The 12,280-nt window shown below is 48.0% G+C and overlaps 1 long non-coding RNA gene across 1 annotated transcript; it reads right to left on the reverse strand.

The window, feature by feature from the left end:
- Positions 1 to 3,899: 3,899 nt before the first annotated feature.
- On the reverse strand, positions 3,900 to 11,320 carry LOC107120218. Its single transcript, XR_001482821.1, has 3 exons — positions 11,189 to 11,320; positions 10,293 to 10,422; positions 3,900 to 5,832 (listed from the first exon to the last, which is right to left on the reverse strand). It is a non-coding gene; the product is annotated as an uncharacterized LOC107120218 (long non-coding RNA).
- Between the last annotated feature and the right edge of the window lie 960 nt (positions 11,321 to 12,280).

Genomic DNA, 12,280 nt, shown 5'->3' on the forward strand with positions numbered 1-12,280 from the left:
GTCCCAGGTTCAAGGCCCGGCATCTACAGTTAAAACGATCAGGAAGGTGATGTGAAAGACCTCCGCCTGAGACCCTGGAGAGCTGTAAAGAGGGGCCATGGCTCAGTGGCAGAGCCTCTGCTTGGCATGCAGAAGGTCCCAGGTTCAATCCCCGGCATCTCCAGTTAAAAAGATCAGGCAGGAGGTGATGGGAAGGGCCTCAGCCTGAGACCCTGGAGAGCTGTGAAGAGGGGCTGTGGCTCAGTGGTAGAGCCTTTGCTTAGCCTACAGAAGGTCCCAGGTTCAATCTCCTGTATCTCCAGTTAAAAGAACTAGGCAGCAGGTGATGTGAAAGACTTCCGCCTGAGACCCTGAAGAGCCATGAAGTGGGGCCATGGCTCAGTGGAAGAGCCTCTGCTTGGCATGCAGAAGGTCCCAGGTTCAATCCCCGGCATCTCCACATATGGATCTGGCAGTAGAAGACCTCCGCCTGAGACGCTGGAGAGCAGCTGCCAGTCTGAGCAGACAATACTGACCTTGATGGACGAAGAACCTGATTCAGTATGGGGGGGGGCCCATAGCTCAGTGCCTGAGCCTCTGCTTGACATGCATAAGGCCCCAGGTTCAATCGCCAGCATCTCCTATTGAAAGGACAAGGCAGGAGGTGATGTGGAAGATCTCCGCCTGAGACCCTGGAGAACAGCTGTCAGTCTGAGCAGATGACTCTGACAGTGACAGATGAGTGGTCTGATTCCATATAAAATAAAAGAAATATAAGGCAGCTTCCTGTGTCTGCTTTTAGGATACTTTGCTCCAGAAGGAGACCGATGGCTCTGGAGGATTGGACAGCTCTTTGGGGTTTCCGGGTCAAGAAAGATGCATGCCTGCCGAAACGGTGGTTGATCTGTGCGACGCGTAGATGACTTGAGCAGTGTTCCCTCTAAGCTGAGTTAGTGTGAGCTAGCTCACAGTTTTTTAGCCTCCAGCTCGAAGATTTTTGCCTTAGCTCAGGAAGGAGGGCTCCAGAGCAAACTAATTGATGCAGGAGCCAAATCGCTCGCTCACAACTTTAATGCTGGCAGCTCACAGAGTAGAATTTTTGCTCACAAGACTCCACAGCCTAGAGGGAGCATTGGACTCGGGTGGTCAACACCATCGCTGCAGACCTCCTCCTCTCGTCCCACGAATCCCAGAGTACCTCTTGGTTTACCAAGGAGATCGGAACAATGGAATGGCTGGTCAGAAAGCGCACCAGTGGAGGAAAACTTGATGTAAACACAACCAAACATGGGTTATAGAAGAAGAGGAGATTGGATTTATACCCCGCCCTTTACTACCCAAAGGAGTCTCAGAGCAGCTTACAAGCTCCCCCTCCCCACAACAGACACCCTGTGAGGCAGGTGGGGCTGAGAGAGCTCTGACAGAAATGGCTCTTTTTCAAGAACAGCTCTTGTCAGAACTACGGCGTGCCCAAGGTCATCCAGCAGCTGCAAGTGGAGGAGTGGGGGGAATCAAACCCGGTTCTCTCAGATTGGAGTCTGCACACTTAACCACAACACCAGACTGACTGCAGCAGGGCTATCGGGGGCACCGCCCCCTTCCTTAAAGGGCTAGCCCCTTCCTTAAAGGTCCCCCACTTCTCCTCAAAAGCACTTTAAATGCTTTTGAGAGGGAGTGGGGGGGTGGGGTGCCCACTGCCCAGACGATAAAAACAACAACAACGGACGACGGAGTCAAAGAGCTGCTGTGACCAATTAAGAGAACTCCGGGAGTGGGCGGCCTTCCAAAGACTCCCAAATGATATGAAAGTTTTGCCAGTAAAACTTCCCATCTTGGAACGTTACCAGGCTGTGCCGAATTGACTGTGGAGCATAGGTTCCTTGTTGATGAATATATAAGCTCTCTATCCCGGACGGGAGACCAGGAGGTTGTCAGCCAGTGTTCCCTCTAAGCTGAGTGAGTGTGAGCCAGCTCACAGTTTTTTAGCCTCTGGCTCACAGATTTTTGTCTCAGCTCAGGATGGGTGGCTCCAGAGCAGACTAATTGATGCAGGAGCCAAATCGCTCACTCACTACTTGAATGCCGGCAGCTCACAGAGTAGAATTTTTGCTCACAAGACCCTGCAGCTTAGAGGGAGGTTACTCCTGTGGGAGACCTGAAAAGATGTTCTCATTGTTTCACTCATTACAGAGTTAATTGTCTCTGTAATAGCGACTGAGGAAGAATGTTTAAGGAAACAAGGGAAGTAAACCGGAACCTTATATCGCTGTTACTGGCATCTTTACTCCTCACTGCTGATGTCATTTTTCCTCATTGTGATCGTTATGTCTTCATGTAATTACTCTGTATGATTATTATAAGTGTTTCGTGAAGGTTATTGTCCCCCTATTTATGGGATGTTCTAACTATTTCCTTATTTAATTGTTTAACTACATCCTATTGGATTTAGTTGGCAACTGGAATCCTGTAATTCTGTGAATTTATCAGTACTGATGTCACAATGAACCAAAGTGCTGCATCGTTTTCAATAGACGTTTCAGTCATTAATTTTTAACTGGTATAACTTTTGTATCATTTGGGAGTCTTTGGAAGGCATCCCCCGCTCAGAGTTTTCTTGGTCACATTCGCCCACTGCCAGCAGGAGAACTTCCGCCACGACGCTGCTTCCCTGACGGATATCTGTGGGGCGGTGGCGGAACACGGGGAGGGGCAAAACAGCACCTGTTGACGGCGTAACATCACTGCTGGCTGCACAACTGGAAGCGATGTCATCACATTGTGGGATGCTGTCGAGTTCACCTGAAACTCTGCGGTGAAACCCTGGAATGGCACAGCGATGTCATTTCCTGTTATGCAGCCAGAACTGATGTCGCAAAGCTGACGGAGCAACTGTTTCAGGAAGCCCCACCCCACCCCGAGGGCTGGGACTGTCAGCTATGCTGCCATGAAAGTTGGGGAGGTTGGTCTGTGTCTGGGTAATTGCTATTGCTTTCCTTTCAGGTTAATTGCTATTGCATTCCTTTCTCTGCTGTCTCTGCTGTGCACCGAAACGCTTATCTATACAGATGTGCAGGAGGGTGTTGTGGTGTCTGGGATTGCCCTAGGTGCCGTGGGAGAGTGTTTGTTCTCAGCTTCAGCTACCTAACGGTCTCTGAGCCTTAGCCTGTGCACGGGAGGCTGCCTAATTGGCCAGTGCTGTGGGGGTGGGTGGGTTTGCATACGAATACCCTATATCCTATTATGCCCATGGGGCCGCTGCCATTCTTAACAGTGCCTATGTTACTGCATCTATAGCTCTGCAATAAAAGTATAACCATTCCTGAATGCATGTACTTCGTTGTTGGCTGTGGGTTCTGACAGCGACCCTCATTCAAGGGACTGTCACTACTCTGTGGCGGCAAAGAGGAGGAGGAGAGGAGATTGGATTTATACCCCGCCCTTCACTACCCAAGGGAGTCTCAGAGCGGCTTACAAACTCCTTTCCCTTCCCCTCCCCACAACAGACACCCTGTGAGGTAGGCGGGGCTGAGAGAGCTCTTGACAGAAACTGCTCTTTTTCAAGGACAGCTGTGCCAGAGCTTGTGACTGACCCAAGGTCACGTCAGCAGGTGCAAGTGGAGGAGTGGGGAATCAAACCTGGTTCTCCCAGATTAGAGTCCGCGCACTTAACCACAACACCAAACTGGCTCAACACCAAAGCAAACTCTCTGCTCCGCTGCCACCACCTGTGACGTGTGGATCCCGAATGCCCTTGGGCATTCATTCGTAGAAAGTTCATTCAGATCTGGCATGCCTTGGCAAGACACCTCGCGCACAGAAATTCAAGTTACAAGCTGGAACAGGAAAAAAAAAGAGCCAAATTCAAAAACATAAAAAACACAAAAACATTATTTAATCTTCATACAGCGGCTTAACTAGAGTGCACAAACATGGCTCCCTTCGCCTCTCCTGTAGTGTCCCTCAAGTTCATGTGCCGAAGTGAACAATCATACAACGCTGCACAATTTCCCAGACTCCCCCCCATCCCCCTAATCCACTTTTTAAATCAGACGTCTGATATTCCGGAATGTGTCGCGGTCCATTTTTAACATTATAGTAGCATTGGATTTTATTAACACGAACAACAACCAAAAATAGAGAAGGCCTCAGAACGAATTGGCCTTGCTTTATCCTCAAAGCTGCTTTAAGAAGCAGGGGAGCCGTATGCTGTAACTGCTATTCCACAATTTAATTGTTCTGTTCTTAAATCTAATTTTGCAGCTGTGGGTTAAATGGATACTGCGGCTTTTAAGAACATGAAAGCGGAGTACATCTGTGCAACAGAAAGCCAACCCTCTCTCGAGTGGATGTGTTTACAGTGCCATCAGATACCGTAGAACGGCTCGCCCTTCCCTCAGTGCTACAGAAATGACTTTCAACCCGTTTATTTAAAACAAAACAAAAAGAGTAACAGGCAACGGAAGCCCTTAATGGCTGAGACCCCCCGTTTTCCATGGAACCATCTGAATTAGTCATTTCCCGGTTCATCTGGTGCAACGGCATGGGACCCCGGTGACAAATCCTTTTCTTATAGGCCCTTTTCAGATCGCTTGTGCACTTAAGGCTGGTTAACAGTCGTAACGTTTAGAAAACCTCCCACAAACTGTGTAGCTCTATTAACCTCACGGCAAAACAAGAACCTTGACTGTCCAACTGTGTGAAGTAGCCGTTAAAAAAAAAAATCACAATATAAAAAGGAGCCAGCAGCCTTTCCATTCAACAGTTGTCGGGGCCACAAAACAGCACACTCCCTGAGTATTATATTCTGCGTAACAGTCACCCAAAATGTTACTCGCTTAACAAGTGTGTTTATCAAACCCGGAAGGAGTTCAAGAATAGAAAGAGGCTCACAAATGTCAATTCTACTTCGTGGTGCTTACAGAGATGTGCGAGGCCAACAGGACACTTCAGCGGTTATGGAAAATGCACAGGGAGAAGCCCACGGACTCGCGTGAAAGGCCCAACACGCTAATAAAAAGGAATTTTCAGTTTTTATTTGTAAGAATTCAGTGCGTTGACCGTATTAGAATCAAAACCGAGATGTACGTATACTTAAGCGTTTTGCGGCTTGCCCTTTTCTTGTCAAACTGAGGACCACAACAAACATTTCCTTTTGAAATACCATCCGGAAAAGAGCTTTTCAGTCCCCTTACCCCATCCATTGAAAACAGTTAACGTCAAGTTGGTTCCCGAATGACCACTCTCTCACCTGCAAGCACTGGTCACCTCGGAGTCAGGTCATGAAGCGAAGATGCCACGCCCCCCTTTCCGCAGATGAAAACCAACCCAACAAATGACATTTTACTTCAACATTCTTATGTGGCAAGTAATTCTTTTCCCAAAAAATTATTGTAACCATTATTAAGAACTATCCAAAACCTGCCCGTTAAAAGGCACACAACGGCTGCACAGTAGCAACTGAATGAACAGAACAAAGTCTTCTCTTTTTTTGCACCAAAAATAATAATAATAATATTAATAATAATAATACAACACATATTTCTCGGTGGGGATAAACCCGTGGCAATATTCCAGTCTCTTGCCCACAGAATCCGACCCAGTAACGCACATTACAGGGCTTCCCTCGACTGAGTTAACAGAGAAGCAAAAACTGTCTTTCGAACAGAAGAAATGCTTTCCTATTGTTATAGGTTTCCTTATCTCCCCCCTGGCAATGGGTCTTCTTCATGGGACGGGAGCTTAACCTTCAACTTCAAAGCTTGTTCCGTTGTACAGTTCCGGACGATACGGCTTGGAATGCTGGGAGTATTTCAGAGTCAAGAAGTCACCCAGTTCGTCCAGAGCTTGCAGAACCTGAAACGCAATTGTACAGCGTTAAGAAATGTTTAAAAGGATGACAGAAGTTCCTCTTGCTTCTACTTAAACGTCTCGAGCAGAGGTCCCCAACACGGCGCCCACGGGGGGCACAGTGCCTTCCCTGATGCCCGCCAAGTGTGTCTTTAAAAGTGGGGCTTTTGCCCAGCAAAGGCTTTGGATTGGCCACTGGAGAGTTGACTGGCGGTGCAGATTTTTAAACAGCGTCGCTTTGGCAGCAGCTGACGCCACAAGGACCTTCGCTGTGGTGACCGTTTGGGGGTTATCTCCCCCCCCCCGGCAGCAGCCATTTTGTGGCTGAGCCCACCATGCCGTGTTAAGATTCCAAAGGCCCCAAAAGGTCGAGGACCCCTGATCTTGAACCAGCATCACAGAAGTCCTTGCTTTCTCTATTACAGAACAGAAACCTTTATTGGCATAATATAAGTAAACCAGGCAAGGAAAAGTTTAAGGAGTCGTACAAGAACAACATCAACCAATATTCCCGATATTCCAAAATACAAGACAATCCTAACATGATTTACAAGAATTACAGAGTATTACTCTTGACTTCCATACGTAGGTCAAAAATTCAGCGACAGATAGTGTTATTGCTGGGCTCTTTCCTGCTAAAAAAAAAATTAAATCCCTGTCCAGAAAATCTCTCTGCAAAGGGAGAAAAGGGCGAATCAAGATATTGCGCATAACGGAGTATTTGGGACAGCGGAGAAGGATATGGGTAATAGAGTCAGGTTCCCCAAGATTACAGTTACAAAGTCTATCCCTGTACGGAACACCCCTGTATCTACCTGAGACCACTACTGAGGGGAAAAGGTTGAACCTTGCAAGCATAAAAACCCTCCTAGAAACTGGGGTTATCACACCACAGTTATAGAGGGGTTCCAGGTCGATACCTAGTGTACCCACATTTTTCACTACGGCCTGTGACCACTCGGATGTATAGGAGTCAGCTAGAAGTTGGACCATTAGGCTAGCAGGGGGAGATCGAAAATGAAGCCGAAGGGGATAGAATGGTAGGATTGACATCTCTGGTTCGTGAAATTCCTGGAGATTAGGGGACAGTGCCTGGAAAGTACAGAATGGGGGAAGAAAAGGGGTCCTGGCGGAGGTGCGACTTCAGTAGAGTTCCCCCCACTGAAGCGGCCGTTTTCTCCAGGGGAACGGATCCCCGCAGTCTCAAAATGAGAGCTGTGATCCTGGGAGAATGCCAGATCCTGTCTGGAGGCGGGTAACTCTAGGAGTTGAATCCATCCTATTATCCTGTTTTTGTAATTGTGTGCTACGAGAGGGCAGACTTTGGCTCCTCAGGCCCACAGCACAGAGGGGAACAAAAGGGTGTTGATCTTTTACACTTTCCTCCCCCTTCGCCAAATGCAAGGGAGAAGGTCCCTTAGCTAGTTTTCCTCAATCAAGTCAGAAAGTTGTACTCTGTACAGACTGATTGGATAAAACCGCCACCTTTGGGAAAGGAAACAAGACTTCAAGATGGCCTAGCTGTTTTCACTGCAGACCAAGTGCCAGATGAAGAAGAAGAGAAGGAGAAGGAGGAGGAGGAGATTGGATTTATACCCTGCCCTTCACTACCCGAAGGAGCAATGCTCCCTCTAAGCTGTGGAGTCTTGTGAGCAAAAATTCTACTATGTGAGCTACTGGCACTAAAGTTGTGAGCGAGCGATTTGGCCGCTGCATACATTAGTTTGCTCTGGAGCCATCCCTTCCTGAGCTAGGAGAAAAATGTGTGAGCTGGAGGCTGAAAAACTGTGAGCTAACTCACACTGACTCAGTTTAGAGGGAACACCGTGAAGGAGTCTCAGAGCGCCTTACAATCTCCTTTCCCATCCCCTCCCATCCCCTCCCCACACCCTGTGAGGTAGGTGGGGCTGAGAGCTCTTTTGAGGACTGCCCTTAAGAGAACAGCTCTGAGAGAACTTGTGACTGACCCAAGGTCACACCAGCAGCTGCATGTGGAGGAGTGGAGAATCACCCTGGTTCTCCCAGATTAGAGTCTGCGCTCCTAACCACTACGCCAAACTAGGTACCTCCCACTGCAGATGTGCCCCCGTCAGTGTCTAGTCATTCTGTAAAGGAAGGCTCCCAGCATGGTTTCATACTTCCAAAAAGACTAAAAGTAGCATGAAGGGGTTCCCCCCCCGCTTCCCCCACAGCATCATGGGGCACTGACCAATGTTCCCTCTAAACTGTGGAGTCTTGTGAGCAAAAGTTCTACTTCGTGAGCGGCTGGCACTCACGTTGTGAGCGAGCGATTGGGCCGCTGCATACATTAGTTTGCTCTGGAGCCACATCCTTCCTGAGCCAAGGCAAAAATGTGTAAGCTTAGAGGGGACATTGGCACGGACGCACTTCCTGGGGTTTCCTTGGCTTTTCCTTTCAGAAACCGCCGAGCGGGTGGGGGAGTCCGGGTTTCCCCAGCTCCGCCCACGTGGGGAAGCCGTTTCCCTCACAGCGGCCATTTCCTCCCCCAGCCCAACCAGGGTCTTTGAACAAAAAACTGGCAAACCGAAGACGGCGACGGCGATAGAAGCCTAGAACGATACCAGCGGGAGCCCACAAGGAAATCATGCCCGCCTCCTCCGCTTGCTCCCTCTCTTCTTCTCCCCGCCTCCCCCCACGCGCTCAGCTTCTTTCTCTGAGGGGGACGGGGGGGCAGCAGGTGGGGCAAGAAGCCCCATTCGCCCGGCCTCTGCTGCTTACTCCCTTTCACTCCTGCACTGGGGCCTACACTGGCAACCGAAGCAAAAAGCAGCAGCGCCGCCTCTTCCCTGCCACCACAGCTTGTCTTCTTTCTCCCCCACGGCTGCCAAAGGAAGGAGAGAGTTGGGTTCCGACCACTGCCGGCGTCCTTCTGCCCTTCCAGCTGTGTTTCTGCCAGGCAGCAGAGGCGATCCAACTCCTCCAAAACCTCTTTCCTTTATGTTCTCTGCAGCTGCGTAGACAACACTTCCCTCGTTCCCTCGTTTGGGGTTTCTTTTACTCCAGCCCCGCTTCCCCTCTGCTTTTAGATTTTTTTTTAAACCTAGGGGACGGTCCTCCGAGTCTGGGGGGAAAAAAATCTCCCTCCTGCCAATCTGGCCCTGATCCATGGATTTAAGTATCCACAGATGGGGACAGGCTTGATAGAACAGAATGTTTATGTTGTTTATATCTATGTTGTTTATGTTGTTTTATTATTGGTTTTGTTGTTCTTGGACAGACAGACAACCTTTATTGGCATGTAAGAGATAAGATAACATTAAAATTTAGGGATACATCAAAGGTATGGCTATCGAACAGCCAACAAAAAAGAACTGATCAATTAATAGTTTCCCTGGTTCGAATTACAGATTGAAGAAAACAAGCAACATTAAAAGTTATCGAAGCATTTTGCCCAGAGAGTAGCAACTGGACCTTGATACTCTCAGGGAGACCACGCCATGTAAAAAGAAGGGTGTCCAGAAATTCTTCTTGAATCTTAGTATAAAATGGACAATTTAAAAGAATGTGGGAAACGGATTTGATGGCACCCTGACCGGAGGGGCATTGCCTAAGTTCATGGGGGATTTTCTGGTATCTTCCAGAGAAGATGGCCGAGGGCAATACGTTAAATCTGGCTAACGTAAAGGCCCTTCTTTGAAGGTAATCAGTTAGAGAACGAAAATAAGTAGCTGTCTGGCCCAGTGTCTGGGATAATCCCAGATGAAGAGGTTTTCCTGGCTTCCTCAGTCAGGCGATGTTGTTATTGTCGTTCAATCGCACAGACGAGTCCGACTCTCCACGACCCCATGGACCACATCACACCAGGCCCTCCTGTCTTCCGTCGTCCTCTGGAGTTTACTTAACTTCATGTTCATTGCATTTGATTGGTTTTCATTGTATTTATCTATGGGATTTTATGTAAGCCGCCCTGAGCCTGCCCTGGCAGGGCGGGCGGGATATAAACTGAATTAATAAATTAAAAAAATATTTTTTTTAAAATAGCATGTTCTCTGAATTTCCAGCTTTCATTTTCCAAAACAAATAAGTCTCCTTTTGTCTGCATAAGGAGAGGGGCTAGTGCCTTACTTTCTAAACTGAAAGCTGGGGATTCAGAGGACCTGCTACAGTGTTACATCGATATAGTGATATTCAACTGCGGATTAAAAAAAATTAAAAACTGAAAGGCCCTATTTGTTGGTGGGAAGGACTGGCCCATTTAATCTGGTTCGGTCAAATACGCTGAAGCCTACCTTGCTGGCTCTCTGTTTTCTTTACCAGCAACATGCAGCAACGTTTGTGTGCAATTTTTTATCCTCTTTGTAACTGTTTTTTTTTTTAAAAAAAAATCAAAGTTCCCATAGCTGAGCATTGATGACCGGACAAACACGAAGCCATTGGTAATGTGAGTCTCCTCTGCAACATGCACAATACATCATGCTACCTGCCTGGCCATGGGTCGTGCTTACCTTGTCTAACATCTCTCGAGTGTGAGCAGCTGAGATGCAAAAACGAGCCCTGGCTTCTGTGAGCGAGGTTGCTGGGAAGCCGACGACAACCACCCCAATATTTTTTGATAACATGCGTCTAGAGAAAGCCCTGGGTAAGTAAGCGAGAAGAATTGGTTAATTTCCCCAAACTGGAGGATACTCCCCCCACACCTTAGTCCATCATTATGTACGAAGGGTCATATATGAAAACAACCAGGGACATCTGAGACAACCGGTGCTATCCTAAGGGGAATCACATCCTTCTAAGCCCACTGATTTCAACTTTTGCAATGCTGGGTAACTTTGCTTAGGGTGACTCCGAAAGCCTTAGACACGGATTGGTTAACCTTTTCCTCCCACATTTATCAACGACAGCGATAAGCGAGAATTTCTGAGGAAACAAAGGTGGCTGTCGCTGAGGAATAGCCAGCTGGCAAAACTCTCTTTTCAAAAAGTCTATCGAGAGCACTAAACTGATTCCAAAAGAATTCCCAGATATACCAATCTTTAACCCCCCCCCCAAATGCTATTAAACTTTCAAAGGGTATATCAAACAAGGTGAAAAACCTTGTGACGGCATCATTCTACGAATTCTGAAAAATTCGTCGAGAAGAAGAAAAAGAAGAGATTGGATTTATTCCCCGCTCTTCACTCGAGTCTCAGAGCGACTAACACCTCCCCACAACAGACACCCTGTGAGGCGGATGGGGCTGAGAGAGCTCTGACAGAAACTGCTCTTTCAAGGACAGCTCTGATAGAACTATGGCTTGCCCAAGGTCATCCAACAGGTGCAAGTGGAGGAGGGGAATCAAACCCAGTTCTCCCAGATTAGAGTCCACACACACTGGATACCTGGAATAGCGGAAGATACATACCCAATTTTACCAGGGACGTACAAAAGCAGGGGGACAACAGGAGAATCTTGGTTGCCGTAAATGATGAAGCCGAGTTCGTGGAGTCTTCTTCGGAAGTACCGTGTGTTTTCCGCCAGCTGCCGGACTCTCTGAAGCCCTGAAACGGGATGGGACCACGAAGTTAGGAACTGCCAAAACCTTGATGTTCGCAGCCTTGGGACAGAATAACACCCCCCTCCCCAGCACGCGTCACCCCACAATTGAATTCTTTATGCAGCAAATCGATCCTGCGAGCACACACAAAAAATAACGTGACGACTTTGGAAGTGGCGTATAATAGCTGACACACAGAACACTCAGGGGATGCCATGGAGTCCTTGCTCACAAATAGGGCGTCCAGAAAGTCCTACAGAAGCATTAGGGGTGACGGTGATCCATGAATACCACACCCCCCCTCCCTTTCTGAAGAGAATACACAGTTGCTGCTTCTTGATTGCTCTTAAACAGAATGTGGCGGAACGGGCCTGCGTCAGCTGGAGGGCCCCGCTCTGCCCACCCCTCCTTTGCCTGACCTGGCACCTGAAGGGGCAGTTCCACTCCACTGCCTCAGGATACTGCTGCCACAACCTCCCTCTGGCATCCCTAGGAACCCGCCTTGGGGCTTTGCAGGGATCTTTGGTGCTCCCTTGGAGAATTGGCAACTGGCTGTTTTACCACTTTTCTCTTCCCTAGGGATCCCCAGACCCACTCCTTGCCTTTCCAAGCTGCTGGGGGAACTACGTGGTACGCGGGGACTTCACTCCTTCAATAATCAAAAGGATTTATTTAAAACTCTCGACTCTATATACACCGGCACATCAGAAGTGAATGGAAGAAACAAAATAATGTTGACAAAACCTCTTCCTCCCCCCAAACTCACGCCCTATCTAGGTGGTAGAATAAAAGAAAGCAGTGTAAGAGGTTGACTTGTATTGGGGGCTTTAGGCATTTTATTTTGCAACAAATATATGTTGTGGTACGTTTATTTTGGTTATAGATTAATGCGTTGGTCTGAAGAAGAATATTTAGAAAAGACGCGAATAAGAAGTCTGGAAACCTCATCATCAACGTGGC

Source organism: Gekko japonicus, unplaced genomic scaffold (assembly GCF_001447785.1).
Source record: "Gekko japonicus isolate JY-2015 unplaced genomic scaffold, Gekko_japonicus_V1.1 scaffold6748, whole genome shotgun sequence".
Lineage (NCBI taxonomy): Eukaryota > Metazoa > Chordata > Lepidosauria > Squamata > Gekkonidae > Gekko > Gekko japonicus.